The following is a 17,191-nucleotide window of genomic DNA, read 5'->3' as shown; positions in this document are numbered from 1 at the left end:
TTTAATGGCACCTGCCTGGTCCTGCTTGCTTTCATGGTGATTTTAACCTTCATATGTTGCATAGGTTTAACTCTCAAAATTGTTCAAGATGCCAATTTTGTGCACAAACTGTATAGTATAAAGGCAGCAGATGTACATGCACACACTATTAAATGAACATTGAGAGCTTTCACTTGCAGTTTCTAAAGTTTTACTGTGCAGGAAGCGTTTAAATCAATTTCATGAGGACATATTAATCGATTATCTCTACCATTGAAAATCGTGACAACCTAGTTATTTTCACTGTGATAAGCATGCTGTTTTTTTTTGATGTGGCAGAACTAATTTATACACTCATTCCTTCTATTATTCACATATGCATAACATGAAGGATTGTGTGCCTCAAATTTTCAGTTTCATTCTGTGTGTTATATTTCTTGTGCATGTAAACTATCGTGCTAACATGTGTCTCTGACAATATTTGTGCCAATTATTTTCATTTCCAGGTGCCTATGAAGGACACATAAGTTCTATCGCAGTGACCTTCGAAATATACAGTGGTGCCGGAGCCTCAAGCAGCATTTCGCCGATCTCCACAAGGCATTCATGAGATAAACACAGTGCCACACTTTCACAGTGCTATGAATATTATTTATGTTTAAACATTTTGTTTTAAAATTGCTGTTACATTGTGCCACCATCCTGTGGCTTAGGTGGAGCTCGTGAAATTGCGGTGCAGTCACCTCATTTGTGTACGATCAACACTGCAATGTCACTATTCACAGCTGGAGCATACAGACAAATAAAAAACATATTGATTGTAGCAGGGCTGATGTGTATATTGATGCTTCTCTATTGATAATAATAACTTTAAAGTTCTTTAAGTCTTGCATAGAACACTGCAATAATGTGTTGCAATGTAACCACCATTTATGATCGCTAGCATGTTTAGTAGTTTTGCAATGTATTTTATTTAAAAGGTAATTTTGCTTCCGCATCACGACAATTAGTAAGATGCCGATGATTCAATCTCTCATCATGCACATTTGAAAAATATTGTGATTTGTACACAGTATTGCATGTACTCAAGATGTGGACGTCTATTCAATTTACACATTATATTGCTTTGCACTAGATTCAGACGTAACATGCACACATTTCAGTAATTTCCGCATGATACGTCTTTCCATAAGATGCGGAGTCCGCATCATACGTCTTATGCGGAGTCCGCATCATACGTCTTCCATATTCCAATAATTCCGTATGTGAGGTCTCCGCATCTTACGGAACGTTTCAGTAGGGAAGTCGGTTGGCGAGATGGCTTCCTGTGTTGCATGTTCACCTGCGAAATGCCCAAGCACCGTGGTTCCCGACCTCGCTCATAGCGTGTAAGCCGGCACCGTTTTGAATAAGTGACATACTGTAGCCCAAGTATATTGGGTTAACCATTAGTTTGTGTGATGAAACACTTGTAAGCCATCATCGCTGGCATGAAACCGGCAGAATTGATTAAACTGATCGGAGTGGTAAAGAAACCACCGGTAGCAAAAGCGGTCTTACGTAACCTGTCTCCTGTGTTGTTTACCGTTGTCGATATACGGCCGCCCGAATGCCGGACTGGGTGACAAACATCTGCCGAGTTTGACGCACGGTGGATACCCGATCCGGCAATGCAGTGTGACGGAACGTCACCAAGCCGGTTGCTACACGAGCGCGTCGGACGTCAAATTCTTTGAAAGATCAGAGTTCGTGTCCCACACTTTATGCACTCTAGCATGAGCTTCTTCCTTCGTTGGAATTTAGATGCCAGGGAAAATTATCCGAGCCAAAAGGGGGGAGAACCACACAGAGAGATAAGCTGTGACGAAGGCTCCGTGCAGGCAGCGGATCACCGCATCGACAGCCATTTAGGTTTTTTGTGGCGCCCCCAATAGTCACTGAAAATTGCGAATTTGGTGGCGCGCCCATGGGAGAGTCGGTAAAATGGCGCCGCGCGCCGCGCGCACGGCAAGCGGGTGAGGAAAATTGAGGACACGCGCGCGTGGAGGAGAGGGTCGTTACTTTCCCAAGATCAAGGGGTTTTGAGCCGAGTAGCCATAGTGCGCCATCTGCTGAGTGAACAATCAAGTACGGGGCGAGCGCGAGATGGATGCGCTGTTCCTCTGACGTTGTCGGTAGCTAGCCACTCAGTGCGCCCATGAAGAGTTCGATCTTTTTTCTTTTCTGAATTTCAATGCTTGTTTGAACTCGGAAGAAAAAGTTAACTACATCAACAGGCGCTCTCAATTTAAGGAGCAAAAGAACGAAGGCCGAGGAACTAGTCCATACCAGTTAATCGCTCTGCACTCGTTTCCTTTTTTATTCCACAATTCCTCCTTTAGCAAGCTGTCCTTTTTTGGAATGGCGTTTGTGGTATAGGAATAGGTGGTTGCTCACCAAATCAATGAGTATTTCTGCCGAGCGCTCGTTACTTTACTGTGAGATGACAAGTGAGTCGGACTTGGCTACCGTTTTTTTTAATCCCTTGGATAGCGCTCTCATTGGTTCCGAACCACAAAAATAGGTCTGAGTTTCGCAAAATAGGTCCGATAACCACAAAAATAGGTCCGACTTCGATGGACGTGGAGACGGCCCTTTTGGTAGTTCACGCCACGGACTCGCGCATCACCTGTTCCTGATATCTGCATGGTACCATTGCTCCTCTGGCTGCCGACGTTCTCCAGGTTGCCTCATGGCGCTTTGAACCTCACTCCATCCACATTGTATCGTCTCCCGCATAGTATGGTCTCCTGGAAGGGTCGCTCTATGGCGTAGTGGTTTGCCACGTGCGCTGAGAAGCACGAGGTCGTTTGTTCCACGCGCTGCTGAGAAACTGTTTTATTCGGTATTCTTTCTTTGCAGTCTAGCTGTTAGTAAATATATTACAACGTTGTATGATTACACAAATACATCGCGGGGACGTGGTGAACATCGGCATAAACTACTTTCATGATAACAAAGACGGCACTGGCACGGAAAACCATAGCTCGTTCTTCCTATCTATTCCATGGTCACAATATGTGGTATATACAGTGACTCAGGTCCAGCAGCCTTATTTTTTCCCTTTAGCAGAATAAGTCTACAAGAGCGAAAAAATTGCCCGCAGCTTCCCTCGGGGGAACACTGAGGAGGATGCGGAGCATATAATTGGTTAACGGGGTGTTAAAGTGCGACTTACTTGGGTCGATGGCTAAATTGCTTAACCTGGTTGTGAAATGGGGTGTTAAATTGCGACTTACTTGGGTCGATGGCTAAATTGGTTAACGTGGTTGTAGGAGGGGGTGTTAAATGAGTGAACACGTACACACGTATGCGAAAGGGCGGCGCTGGTCGAAGGGACGTCGATCATTGTGTTTGTGGATTCGTTGGAATTCATTTCACCGCGACCTTGGACGTTGACGCGCCGTACAAACCAACCGACGAGCGGCAACTGAGCGAGCGAGCGCCGACCTTGAGTATATATACAGCACGACGGCGCATGCACTGTCAGCTGTTGAATGTTCTCGAAGCGCGACGCGACATGCGCGTCCACTGGAGAATCAGGAGAATTGTAGATGTCGAACGCGGTGTGTAGAGGAGGAAGGGTGCACAGATGGTGGAGGAGTGAAGCGCGCGCGGTGTGTAGAGGAGGAAGGGATGCACAGATGGTGGAAGAGTGGGCGACGGCGCGACGGCGCATGCGCGCGCGTCAGCTGTCGAATGTTTGAGAAGCGGTGCGGACGGCGCGGACGGCGCGGACGGCGCACTACAAGGCGCGAGTATAAGATGCTCCGCATCTAAAAGTTCCCACGAGCTCGCGCCGCCTCGTATGAGGAGCTCTTTTCCGCTTGCTAACGGGCCACGAGGGGCGCGGCGCCACAACCCAAAAAGAGAACAAGCGTAGGTCGCCAGCGATAGGATAAAGAACAGCTGCTAAAGTGCATAAAACGTGAAGACTCTGCATCTCCATATGTCCAGTCTGCTGTAAGAAGACTTTTCGTTGGAATCTCGTATATTCTCGATGTGTCGCATCAACCCAAGAAAATTGTTCAGTGTGCGGGTGTCACGCTATGTTTTTCGCTCCGGAGAAGCTGGCGAAAATGTATAAGGGTGCCCAAAAAGGGCCGAATTCTCTAACTGAAGGAGAAAGGTACCTGTGTGCCATCTGTGACGGGTGTGGTTTATCAGGTTCCTCTGTCGTGCGGAGATAAATATTTAAACCGTTTTCCGCAGCTAATTTGTCTATGGAAAACTAAATGGCGCCACCACACCGAAGCGCTACGGCCTTTTCCTCGGTGGCGCGGCCGTGATTTGCAGTGTAGCGGACGTTGTCTTGCAGCCTACGGCGAGAAACGGTGGTGGTAGTGATTTTTGAAAAAGGAAGAAGGCACGTAATTTCTGTCAGCCATAAGGCGACACAGTGCAGTGCCTAATAGGGAAAAAACGCCAGACTTGCACGGAAGGCGCAGCTTAGTCACAGCGAAAGCTAGAAGAGCGGCCTTTCATAAACATTCATTGGATAACTGCTGCAAGCACGCTTTCTTGACCCCGCTATGACATTAATAATAAACTTTTTGTAGAGTAGGCTGGCATTCTCAATGCTATTTTTCGTCATTCTTCTGAGATGCGTGATATCCGCTAAACACTTGCAAGGAATTTAGTGCTAATTGTTCATGCAGGGGCTTATGACGATGAGGAATGCACCCCAGATAATAGGTGAAAAAGAACAAGCTTTTTTAATGAGTTGAAGCATTGAACGACCCCCTCGTTACGCTGTTTGCATTGTGCGACCACTGGTTGTTCTTTCGCCTTTCAAAACGCTTTATTAGTCGTATTAACGCGATTGCTTTACCGACATCAAGCCTGCCTAAGGCAAGTTTCTAAGAAGGCCAAATCACCGGCGTGGCTCAGTTGAAGAATACTAGGCTGGCACCCAGTGGATCCGGGTTCGAGCCTCACTGTATCATAAATACTAAGTTTTTTTTCGAATTTCATGCATTGTGGTATACGGACACCGGCAGCGGCGGCAGACAAATACGGCAGAGCGTGACAAGAGTGGTGATATAACAGATTTCGCTGTAAAAAAAGAGAAAGAAACGGGTGGCACGGACTGTGCGCTCCGCCCGCTTTGCTAGCCTTCATTCAGGGAGTGGCGGCGGCGAATCGGATGGCCATTATTTAAATGACTTCTAGTACTTGTAGAAACGTCGGTCCACCATACTCCGCCGCATTGACATGGCGCGAGTTGTTGGATAAACTCGAAACTGTGGTGAGTTGTCAGGGGTAAGGAGAGTGAAGATCAAAAGAAAAATTGGTGGATCCCACGTACAGTGGGAATCAATGATGTGCGAATCACGAATGAGGAAGATTGAATCGCCACATTAAAATCAGCACAACGTTATGAGGTGGACGTAAATTATGCCGTACATGACTTCCATATGATGATTCATGTCACGTAACACAAAATTTGGTATATGTGAAGCTAGCGAAACGGCCGCGAGCGCATCATGAGCCTGGTATAAAGTCATGTTGTTACATGATACGCATGTCATTATTATCATGTTGGCACCAGTCATTTACCTTCACCATCCATTCATGTCACGTAATACCAAATGTTGTATATGTAAAGCAACTAAAATAGCCGTGAGCGTGCTATGAGCGTAGCATGTACCCATGTTTTATGTGACACATATGTCATGATTATTATGTTTGGACGAGTCATTCATCTTCTTCTTCTATTAACATCACCTATTACAAAATTTGGTATATGAGAAGCTAGCGAAACAGCCGCGAGCGCATCATGAGCGTGGTATGTAGTCAAGTTCCTAAGTGACACGCATATCATCATTATTGTGTTTTCGCCAGTCATATACATTCGTCTTCCACTCACGTCACGTAACGCCAAATTTGGTTTATGTGAAGCTCGCGAAATGGCCGCGAGCGCAAAATGAGCGTAGCATGTAGTCGTATTTTACATCACAGCCCCGCCGCGGTGGTCTAGTGACTAAGGTACTCGGCTGCTGACCCGCAGGTCGCGGGATCGAGTCCCGGCTGCGGCAGCTGCATTTCCGATAGAGGCGGAAATGTTGTAGGCCCGTATGCTCAGATTTGGGTGCACGTTAAAGAACCCCAGGTGGTCGAAATTCCCGGAGCCCTCCACTACGGCGTCTCTCATAATCATATGGTGAGTTTGGGACGTTAAACCTCACATATCAAGCAATCATCCTTTTAAATCGCACGCATGCCATGATTATCATGTTTTGACGAGTCATTCCCCATTGTCATCCATTCGCCTCATTTATTACCTAATTTTGTATATGTGAAGATAGCGAAACGGGCGTGGATGCATCATGAACATGGCTTGTAGTCACGATACGAATTTCATGGTTATCATGTTTGCACCAGCCACATATCTTTATCACTCATTCACGTCACATAATACAAAATTTGGTTATGTGGAGCCAGCAAAACGGCTGCGAGCACAACATAATTATATGTGGTGATTTTAACACGCACCATGAATTGTGGGGTATTGAGCGTCGAAGTGTAAGGGAATCTGCTATAGTAAAATATGCGAAGATTATGGTTACACTATACTAAATGATGGTTCTCCGACGTTTCTACGGGGGCATAACTACTGCAGCGTACTAGACATCACTGTGTGCTCCTCTGAATTAGCGGCTGGAGCAGACTGGACTGCACACGCTCATACAAGAGGAAGTGACCACTTGCCAGTATTCACATATCACCCAAAGTTGAGGAAAACGAGAAATAACCGCACAACAAGAATTACAAATTGGGCAATCTTTCGAGAACTACAGAGACAAAATCTTGAACCTTGTTCTGACGCAGAAACGTATGCACCGAAGATAAAAAATTTTCTAACAAAAGCAATTCGTGCAGTACCCATTCCAGATGGGTATTCGGGTGTGGACGCTGAGTATGAGAGGCTTCGAGCAATACGACGCCGATCTGAAAGAAGATATTGCAGGTCGGGTAATTTAGAAGATATCAAGGTTCCACAGAAAGTACATTCTGCAATGCGTAACGAACTGCAGAAGCTTTCAACCAAAAGGTGGCAAGATTTATGTGCCTCACTTTCTCCATTTACCTCGGCGCCTCAACTGTGGAACATGGTACGCGCCCTCCGACAGCCAGTAGTCCACTCGAGACCACTACAGGCTCTAGCACTGTCTCGAGGAGTTAGCGAACGTGTGATTGCTGAAGAATTTTGCAATCTTATACTGAGAAAGGGAGAGACCGCGCAAACTAGCGAATATAAATCCTCAGCAGAATCAGCTTCGGCGACTGTAACAAAACTTTCTGCGATCAGTTCATCAGATCTGGATTACGGCTTCACACCAGAGGAGCTCCAACATGTGCTGTCTTCAGTAAAGCGAACAAGTTCACCAGGAACAGATGGAGTTACATACGCTGCTCTTGCTAATTTGTTCTAAAAAGGAATATTACACCTGTTGGACATCTATAATAAAAGTTGGCAAGACGAAAAAGTTCCGGAAAGTTGGAAGATATCAAAAGTAGTACCGTTGCTAAAGCCAGGGAAAAGTCCTTTGCTGTTGGATTCGTTTAAGCCGGTTATTTGACAAGTTGTTTTTCAAAAGTGATGGAAAAAATGATCATTGAACGAATTTTATGGTGGCAAGACGTGAAAAAACTACTACCAGAAAGCATAGCCGGCTTCCGAAGAGGTAGATGCACAATAGACTGCATTTTGGATTTGGTCACCGATGTGAAAAACCAACGAACGCAAGGAAACATCACTGTCGCTGTATTCCTTGATGTCCACCGAGCATACGACACAGTGAGCAACGTTCACGTTCTGGAAGGTCTGGCGTTACATGGATTCAAGGGCAAGATACTGCGTTGGATTGCTGACTTCCTGAAACACCGGAAAAGTTTTGTAGTTACGCAGGAGGGCCCAACGTCAGAACAATCGTCAACCAAGGAGTGCCACAGGGCAGCGGGCTATGCCCTACTCTCTTTAATGCAGTCATGACGCAGCTCCCGTATAATCTTCCACCTAACATCAGATGTTCAGTATATGCTGATGATATAAGTATATGGACGTCTGGTTCATCGTTTTTGGATGTACAACAAACTCTACAACAAGGATTGGATTATGTAGACCGCTTTCTAAAAAAAAGAGGTATAGCACTGAGTCTGGCTAAAACAGCCATACTTCCGTTTACATTAAAAAGGCCTGGAAATTTCCAAATTATTCTGCAAAATCAGCCTATTCAAATGGTTAAAACTCAAAAATTCTTGGGAGTAATTTTAGACCGGAGACTAACACGGTCGCCTCATGTCCAGTCCCTGGAACAAAAAGTGAATCAGGCCATTCGAATTCTCCGGCATCTCTGCGGGGCCAAATGGGGTAGTACTACAGAGTCGTTATTAGCTCTACATGTTGCCTGGATACGCCCCATCGTCACTTACTTACTCACTGCCTCTGCTGCACGGACTCCCAGCCTCCACCGAAAGGAGACTTTACTTGTTATTGGCAAGGAGCTTGAGGGTATGTCTGGGTTTACCACGGTCAACTTCCAGTGCTTTAGTGTATGCGGAAGCTCGAGAGCCACCTTTGGCAGTGCTCCGAACTAAAGAAACATCTCGAAATTTATTTAGAATTTTCACGCAGCATGAAAGTCGATTTTTATCCGGTGCACTAACTCAAAGGATGGCAACGAGACTAAAGGATACCTTATCATCATTTCTAGCAGTAGTACCAAAATTTAAACAATGGAAACCTTCAAAACCACCTTGGACGCTGCGACATATCAACGTTATCCGTGAAATATACGGCATAGAGAAGAAAGCAGACATGGTACCTCTAGTAGCGGGACAGTTGGTACTTCATCAGCTCCATGTAATGCATAATGAAAGAACGAAGATATATACAGACGGATAATGCACAGAAGAAGCGTCAGCCTGTGCGGTCTTTACACCCGAAATTCAGAAAAAGAAAATGTACAAATTATCGCACAAACCTTCATCGACGACAGCAGAATTGGTGGCTATCTTTGAAGCAGGTAAGCTTATCTGCGAAAATACTGAGCCACGAAAATGTGTGATATGCACTGATAGCAAACCTGCTCTTCAGCTAATCAGAAATGTGAGATCACTTTACAAAAATAGTGAAATAGCAGAATGTATCGCAGAAACTGTGGAAAATGCCTCATCGCAGGGTCACAACATCGTATTCCAATGGATACCCAGCCACATTGGAATAAAGGGAAATGAAGATGCTGATAGTCTCGCGAAGAAAGTATTGAAGGAAGGACGGGATTGCGCGATCTCTATGTCTGGGGCGGATATTCGGCATTTTATATCGCAAGGAGCTAACCATTGTTTGATGGAGAAGTGGTTTGAGAGCCCTAAATCAAAGGAAACGGTACTTTATGAAGTTGATCCACCCAGAAAATTTTCCATAGCGACAGACCTCTTACGACACGTAGAGACATTGATCCACCGACTTAGATTGGAAGTAGCATACACAAACAGCTTTCTGCACAAGATACATCAATCGAACTCACCGGAATGCCATTGTGGTCATGCAGATGAAAAAGTTCGCCATATTCTTTTAGAATGCGATAAATACGCGAATGAAAGAGAAAAATTTCAGAACAAATTAGCAAGTTTGGACAGACGGCCCCTCACAATAAAGAAACTTCTTGGACCATGGCCTGAGATGCATCTCCAGAAAAAGGCAATAATCTTCCTGACAGACTTTTTAGTGGAGACCAGTCTGGACAAGCGCCTATGACTGACAGCCAGAGATGGGTATTATGTAAAGTGTGGTCATGTATATACTGACATTAGAGTAGTAAAGTGTGCGTATAAGTAGTTTATGACAGTGCGAACTGCGTGAAGAAAACTGTCTATTGGCATGATATTTGAACTGGTTTCAGTGTGCTATTATGTTTTTTTCTTTTTTCTTTTTTTCGTTCTTTTCTGTATTGTTAATTTTTGGGTACCGTTCTGTATTATTATTTTATTTCTCGCTGCAGAACTTTGTAATATGGAGTAGCCGAGGCAATAGGCACTTCAACCTCTCCACAGCAAAACAGTTAAAACAGAACAGAACAGAACAGAACTTGAGCTTGGCGTGTAGTGATGCTCTTACATGGCAACAATAACATGATTATCATGTTCACACCAGTCACATACCTTCGTCATCCATTCACGTCACGTAATCCCGAATTTGGTGTATGTGTATAGCTAGCGAAACGACCATGAGTGCATCATGAGCATGGCATGTAGTCAGGTTCTTACATGACACGCATGTTATGATGACCACGTGAGGACCTGCCAGTTATGTTCACCATGCAATCATGTGATACCATACCAGTTTTGTGATATGTCATATGTACGAAACCACTGCAGGCGGAGCAACATCCAAACATGTAAATCATGACATTCATGACATAGATGTCAGGATTTTGATGTTATTACATACCAATTTGGGTATTGATAACATTATCGAAACGGCCAGGAAAGCTAAAAGTCGTGATAGATAGATAGATAGATAGATAGATAGATAGATAGATAGATAGATATACGATGAAACTCACCGAAGTTTGCTAAGAGATGCTTCGCATTTAAAAACAAAGTCACGCATCTTCACGAAGTGAATCATGATGAATAGGTGCAGCTAGGTCGCAAGGCCCACAATGTCTACGTTCAAGTCACCGACCTGTATAAAGGACGGAACAGATGGACAGACAGACGCGTGATCGTACGCATGGGTGGATGCGCGCACCAATGAACGGGCAGATGGACGCACACACGGACAAATTTACGGACAGGTGGATGGACGCAAGGACAATCGGATGGACAAACGAAGGGTGCAGGTGTTTTTTTTTTTACAGATCTGTAAGAGGGGTTGTGATACAAATGTGGACGCCGGTAAATTGCCGGACAAAGCTAGTTCCCAGGAGCTCTCTAAAAAATATGATGTGCACGCGCCTTTTGTTTCGTTTATGACTTGCCTATAAATAGACTATAAACAGAGAAAATTACTTGGTTCAGAATAACAAAATAAACAGTGAGAATCGCAATGCCATATGTTTTCCCATCATAGGTTCTTTATTAGCGGAGAGAAAAAGAAGGTTCAAGTTTCATTTATACATTTCTCGCCGTATCTCCTCAGGCGACATCGAAAATTTCAAAAGAGTACTTTTCGTATTTTCACGACATTGTGTCAAACAAATGTTCTAAAACTTCGTTTACTATGTCTATGACACCCACATATAACAGTTTACTTTCTTTTTGTCCATGAGAAGCTAGATAAGACCCAGTAGATGTCTTCAAAACTAATTTCGTCACTGTGATTCGGAAGTTTCAAGGGGCCGTCTTTAGGCGCTACATTTTTTGTAGAATTTTTTTCTTACCAAACGTCATGTCATGGTATTTTCTGGATTTAGAAATTTACTTTTACTTCACTAGTACGCGAAACACTGCTTTGCTCATTTTCAGCAAGGACGAAACTGGCATTGCGCAATTAGACCCGGCCAACAGGAGGCCTTTCTCCCCTGTGGTGTTTTAGCAGTGTGGTCCCTGTGGCGGTATAACGTACTTCTATTCCGTATTCCATATTCTGTTTTCTCTGTTACATCACGCTTGAGGCGCTGGCCACGTCGAAAGCTTCTATGCTTTTTTTTTCAATTTGGCCGCCCATAGTGTGTAAACAAGACAAGTAGGGCAGTTGGTCTAGTTTACGTAAAAAGTTTGAGAAATACCTAGGATTTTTTGTGTAATTTAAGGATAAACGTTTAAAGACCTTAGCGACTTTCTGGCAAAAAGTTGCAAAAGGGCCGTATAATAATTTTATTTTTTACGCAAGTGGAAAAATTTCTAGTACTTTCTGGGTATTTTGAAAGGAAAATTTCAGAACTTTAGCGACTTTCTGACTGAGAGCCGTAAAGGGGTCGTATATTCTATTTGTTTTATTCGCGAGCATGTAACAAAAAAACTATCCCATGTAAATTAAAAGAAATCTGATTCATAGGCTTCTAGCGCTGACATGAATGAATTATATTGCTAAAAGTAAATGATAAACCTTTTATGTTTGGAGAGTTGAAGCCACTAATTAGTCATTTCCGCATCCAATCCAAGTCACATAATAGCCACTGGGTGTAAAAACAGCTGATCGTCTCAGTGAGACGCGTTTGGCGTTCTGTGGCATATAAATCAGCGAGAAAAATGGAATCGTGACTTCTAGGGAGTATTTTCGTCGCTGAAGGATATGGCAAGCTGCGAACAACAAGGATAAATTGTGACATTTTTGTCGTAAGGAGAGTAAACAAAGCCAAACATACTGCGATCGCGATATATTTACTTCAATTTTGTTCTTACAGGTAACAAACAACAAAGCATAAACCGGAGAAGCCTGCACTTTTGTCTTCTATTAAATGGTGAGCAGCACTTTTTTTTTCATTTAAGGAACGATGGTGTGTAGGTGAGCGTCGTTACAGCGCACGATGCATAACACGGAAGTGCGCATTCATGTATTCACCCACTGCATCTTACGTACATTTTCGCTTAATTGAACTCTCGCAGAAGAAAGTTGTCGCGTAAAACGTTTATGTTTATCCACAGGCTACGGTGTTTCATTTGCGATGATTTAACGATTAGATTTGATGAGCATAATTATTTGAGCCGGCTAATGATTTGTATGATATATGCTTCCCTTTGTTTTTTTACTGCCTCGCGGCGAGAACTTGGAAGAAAAAATTGGTTCCAAATCTGCATATTACAACGCAAATGTCGTCGAAAGATGATAGTGTTGCTTCCGGAGAGAGTGAACAAAACGTTTATTTGATATTCTGCGCAAGTAAATCTCCGAATGGTATTCTGCAGGCGCTGCTTTAGAGTGCCTGGAGCGTGTACGAGCGTATCGAGGCACGTTAGACACAAGTGCCATTTGGCAGTTATCTTCGAAAACGAAGGTGTGCAGCCTGCGGAGAAAGATGCGCGCCTGTCTCAGAGGTAATAAGGTGTAGAACGCAACGCGATGGGAAGGTGCCACCACCGTAACGTCGTAGCAAAGCGTTGGAAACAACTTCTTGGGCATCGCATTGTACTGTCGGCGCGGCGCGATTAAACGCTACATTCCTTAGAGTTAGTTACTTGTGTTGCCTCTTATAGTTTAAAGGCAGACATACAGAACATCGAAGCATTGTTGTGGCGCCTCAAATATACGTAAAAATTGCTTTTTAATTTACAATCGCACAATCATGAACGCTAAACCTTGAGCAATATTGGTGAGCGCTGCGAATGGGGCTGGCCGTTTGGTGCTGTTTGAGGTATCGTAAGGGCGTACAAACAGACAAATGTACAGACAGACAGACAGCCAGCCAGCCAGACAGACAGACCGACCGACAGACAGACAGACAGACAGGCAGACAGACAGACAGACAGACAGACAGACAGACAGACAGACAGGCAGGCAGACCAAAATTTTCCCGTCGAAAGTCCTCAAGAAAAACTACCGTCTTTAAAAATTGGCCCGTATCTGCATGTTAATATGCAAATGTTGTCGAAAGACGATAGTGTTGCGTCTCGAGAGATTGAACAAAACGTTTATTTGATGTTCTGGGCAAGAATATATGTGAATGCTATTCTGCAGGCACTGCGTTAGAGAGACGGGCGTGCGCGTCCGTCTCAGAGGTGATAAGGTGTAGAACGCAAAGCGACGGATAGGTGCCACCACCATGTCATCTTAGCAAAGCATTGGAAACACTTCCCTTTACGTGCAAGCGTTACATGGTCAGTGCCGTGTGATAAAAGCTGCGGTTTTTAGAATAACTTATGTATGTATTCTCTAGTGAAAGACACACATACAGAGTATATGCGTGTTGTTATGGTTCCTGAGATATGCGCAATAATTCCTTTTTAATTGACAAGTATGAATGCGGAATCTTGAGCAACATTGGTGGGCGCTGCGGATGGGGTCGGCCGTTTGGGATAATCGCTACTGCCGTTTTAAATGCCCGGTATCGTTAAGGGTGGACAAACAGACAAATGGATCGACAGACAGACCAAACTTTTTGCGTCGAAGGTCCCCAAAAAAGAAGAAAACATTTACGAAGTCACTTGGTAGGGTTTCCCAGCAGCGGCGAGCCTGTTTTTTTTTTTTGGCTTATCGAGCAGAAGGGCTAAGACTTCGTTGGCAAGTTACGAGTGCTGTTGACAGAGCAACACTGCGTACAGTTGCCATCATGTTCGATGCACTCTATTTTTGAAGTGGAGATTACTTAGCTAATTGGTCTACTCTGTGTACACATTGGTTATCTTGGAGGTAGATCTAAGAGACGAGTATGATGTGTCTACTTAGCGTACCTCAGATATCACTTGAATATTTATTTGGCTTGTATTATTGGCATGAAAAGATAATTTTTAGTTATACAGCAAAATAATGCACGGTTAAGACAGATAACAAAGATTGAGAACATTGTCAAAGCCCCAGCTTTTTACATATATATTCAAAGTTTTAGGAAAGGGACGATATTTTGGCATAAAAATGGTGGTTATCAATGAACCAATTAATCAGACTTGCAGTGGTCATTGCAATGCATGTCGCACATTGCAGCCTGCATTTCATACACTGTTACTATTGTGTTGTGTCTCTGAATTAGCTAGGCACAAAACTTTTGCATAATTACTGGACAACCATTAGAAATTACGCTTTCTCATGATGAATGCCAAGTGAAATGACCTAATAAGTGAAATAATGCCCGCCATTAACAAATGGAGCATACTTTTCGATAGGACAAACAAAAAAAACATCATTGGTGTGCTGAAATTGGTGCAACATCCGTACGACACAGGTTACGCCTCATTTGAGGTGTCTGAAAACCGTTAGAACGCATCAGATCAGTTACGAAATTCTCGCGGCTGTATTTAGAAAAAATGAATCACATGGCTTTTTTTCTATATTTTTTTCAAAACAATAATATTGCTTTTGAAGAAAGGATCCCAAATAATACAGGCGTATTCTAACTTGGGTCGGATAAAAGTGGTATAGGCTAAATTTTTCACGTCATGCGATGTATGTTTAGGGTTGTGTCGAAGTAGACATAATTTTCTGAATGCTGAAGAGGCGGTGTTAGAAATGTGGGTGCTCCAGATGAGGTTGTTAGTAATGGTAACTCCAAGACATTTGTATTCCTCAACTTCAATTGATGGGTCTTGGCCAATAGAGTATGAAAACTTCAGGGCCACTGTTTTTTTAGACGCAGGAGCACAGACTTAGAAGAATTTAGTTTCATGCCCAATTTATTGCTCCACCTAAAGATACTGTTTAAGGCTGCACAAAGCAAGAATTGGTCTTCAATTGTATTAATTTTGGTAAAAACAACGCAGTTGTCTGCGAAAAGACGAATATTAACTGCGGCTTGTATGACATCTGTTATGTCGTTGCAATAAATAAGAAATAATAGTGGGCCAAGTACACTTCCCTTAGGGACCCCTATGGTTACGGGAAGGAGTGAGATTGTTGTCCGTCAATATAACACACTCTTTCCAGTGCAATTAATAAGCAGATATCCATGATAGGATGAACCCAGGAAAACCAAGGAACTGTAGTTTGCAGATTAATTTGTCATGAGAAACTACATCAAAAGCCTTTTGAACATCTACAAATATAACGTCCATTTGTCCAATTCTGTCAAGAACAGAAGCGAAAGATTGTATGACCGTACTTACTTGGGTGATTGTCGAAATACCCTTCCTAAAGCTATGTTGAAAAGCAGTTAGAATGTCATGCTCATTTAAAAACTTAATAATGTAGTCCGAAGCAATATGCTTAATCATTCTGCAAGAAGATGATAAAATAAAAATTTGACTGTTATTTAAGACAAAAGATGCATTGCCTTTTTTTTTAAATCGGTACAATGTGTGCAATTTTCCGGTCGGGTGGAAGTATCGCGCATTCTAGAGAGACCTGAAAGATTGCGACAAGAAATTTGCGTATCGGTTCAGCGTAACGCCGCAGGGAGGAGTCAGGAATGCTGTCACGACAGACGGAAGATTTCGTCTTCAATCGTAAAAGTATGTTAAGCACACCTTGTGGATAAATATTGACATCCGAAAAGGAGAACCATGAAATTTGAAAACAAGGCTTAATAGGCGAGGAGAAGAGACTGTGAAAGTGGGCATTTAAAAGATTAGCAATGCTTTTGGGGTCAGTTATTGCAGTACCGTCGTGGGTAATGCTCGTTGTTGATTTGTTTTGCTCTTTAATAAAGTTCCAAAACTTCTGAGGATCTTCCCTCATAAAGTTAGGTAAAGTGTTGCTGAAATACAACTTCTTTGCTTCTGTGATAATTTTCGACAGAGCTATATGAACAGTGGTTAAATTAACGGCAGCAGCTGCTTTTTTTCGTAATCATTTGGATTTACGTTTTAACTGAAGGGTACGCCTGTTCATCCAAGGTGTGTATTTAGTTGGTTTTGAATGTTTGTTCGGTATGAACTGATCTATGCAGAATAAGCACATGGCTTTAAACTTGGTCCGACGCTCAAGGACGTCACTCGCGCGAAATTCACAAAAGCATGAGTCAAGATACTCTATTACGCAGATATCGTCATCCCGTGCGAAATCTTTCACAATCACAGGCGCACGCGTGTCAGACGTATGTTTACCATTCAGCGAAAAATATAGAGCAATAATATCATGGTCAGATAGAACAGGCTCGACAGATACATGGTAATTAGAAAAGGGACGATCAAGAAAGACGAGATCAAGGAGCGAGTCAAAACCGGTTCAATGTCTAGTAGGCTCGTGAACTACTTGTAGAAGATTGTGGCCAAGCATAACATCAAAAAGAACGTTTGCGTCACGTACAGAACCGGCACGCGATTTGATACGATCCCAGTCAATGCCAGGTAGGTTGAAATGTCCAACCACCAGACGTTTACTTTTCTTGAATTGTGAAATGTGGTCCCTAATTTTTAATAAGTAATCAGGGGCTGAGTCAGGTGGCCTGCAAATGACCCATAAAACAAAAACATGACCATAAATGTTTGGTTTAACGCAGACGCTTTCAGTTCCTTCGATTGGATCAACGAAATTACCTCAACAGACGACTTCGCAACAATGGTCACACCACCACCCCTAGATGTTCTATCTCGTCAAAGCATTTTGTAGCCAGGTGGAATTAAGTCTTTGTCA

The 17,191-nt window shown here is 43.2% G+C and overlaps 1 protein-coding gene across 1 annotated transcript in view; it reads left to right on the top strand.

Moving 5' to 3' along the window:
• Nucleotides 1–231: 231 nt before the first annotated feature.
• The window catches only part of LOC119180867 (uncharacterized), a 127,702-nt gene continuing 110,742 nt past the window's right edge, over nucleotides 232–17,191 (top strand). Inside the window, exon 1 of the mRNA XM_075880520.1 lies at nucleotides 232–615. The gene's annotated coding sequence lies outside the window, so the exon portion shown is untranslated. The remainder of the gene's footprint in view (nucleotides 616–17,191) is intronic.

This window comes from Rhipicephalus microplus, chromosome X (assembly GCF_043290135.1).
Source record: "Rhipicephalus microplus isolate Deutch F79 chromosome X, USDA_Rmic, whole genome shotgun sequence".
NCBI lineage: Eukaryota > Metazoa > Arthropoda > Arachnida > Ixodida > Ixodidae > Rhipicephalus > Rhipicephalus microplus.
This window is presented reverse-complemented; position numbering and strand designations above follow the sequence as displayed.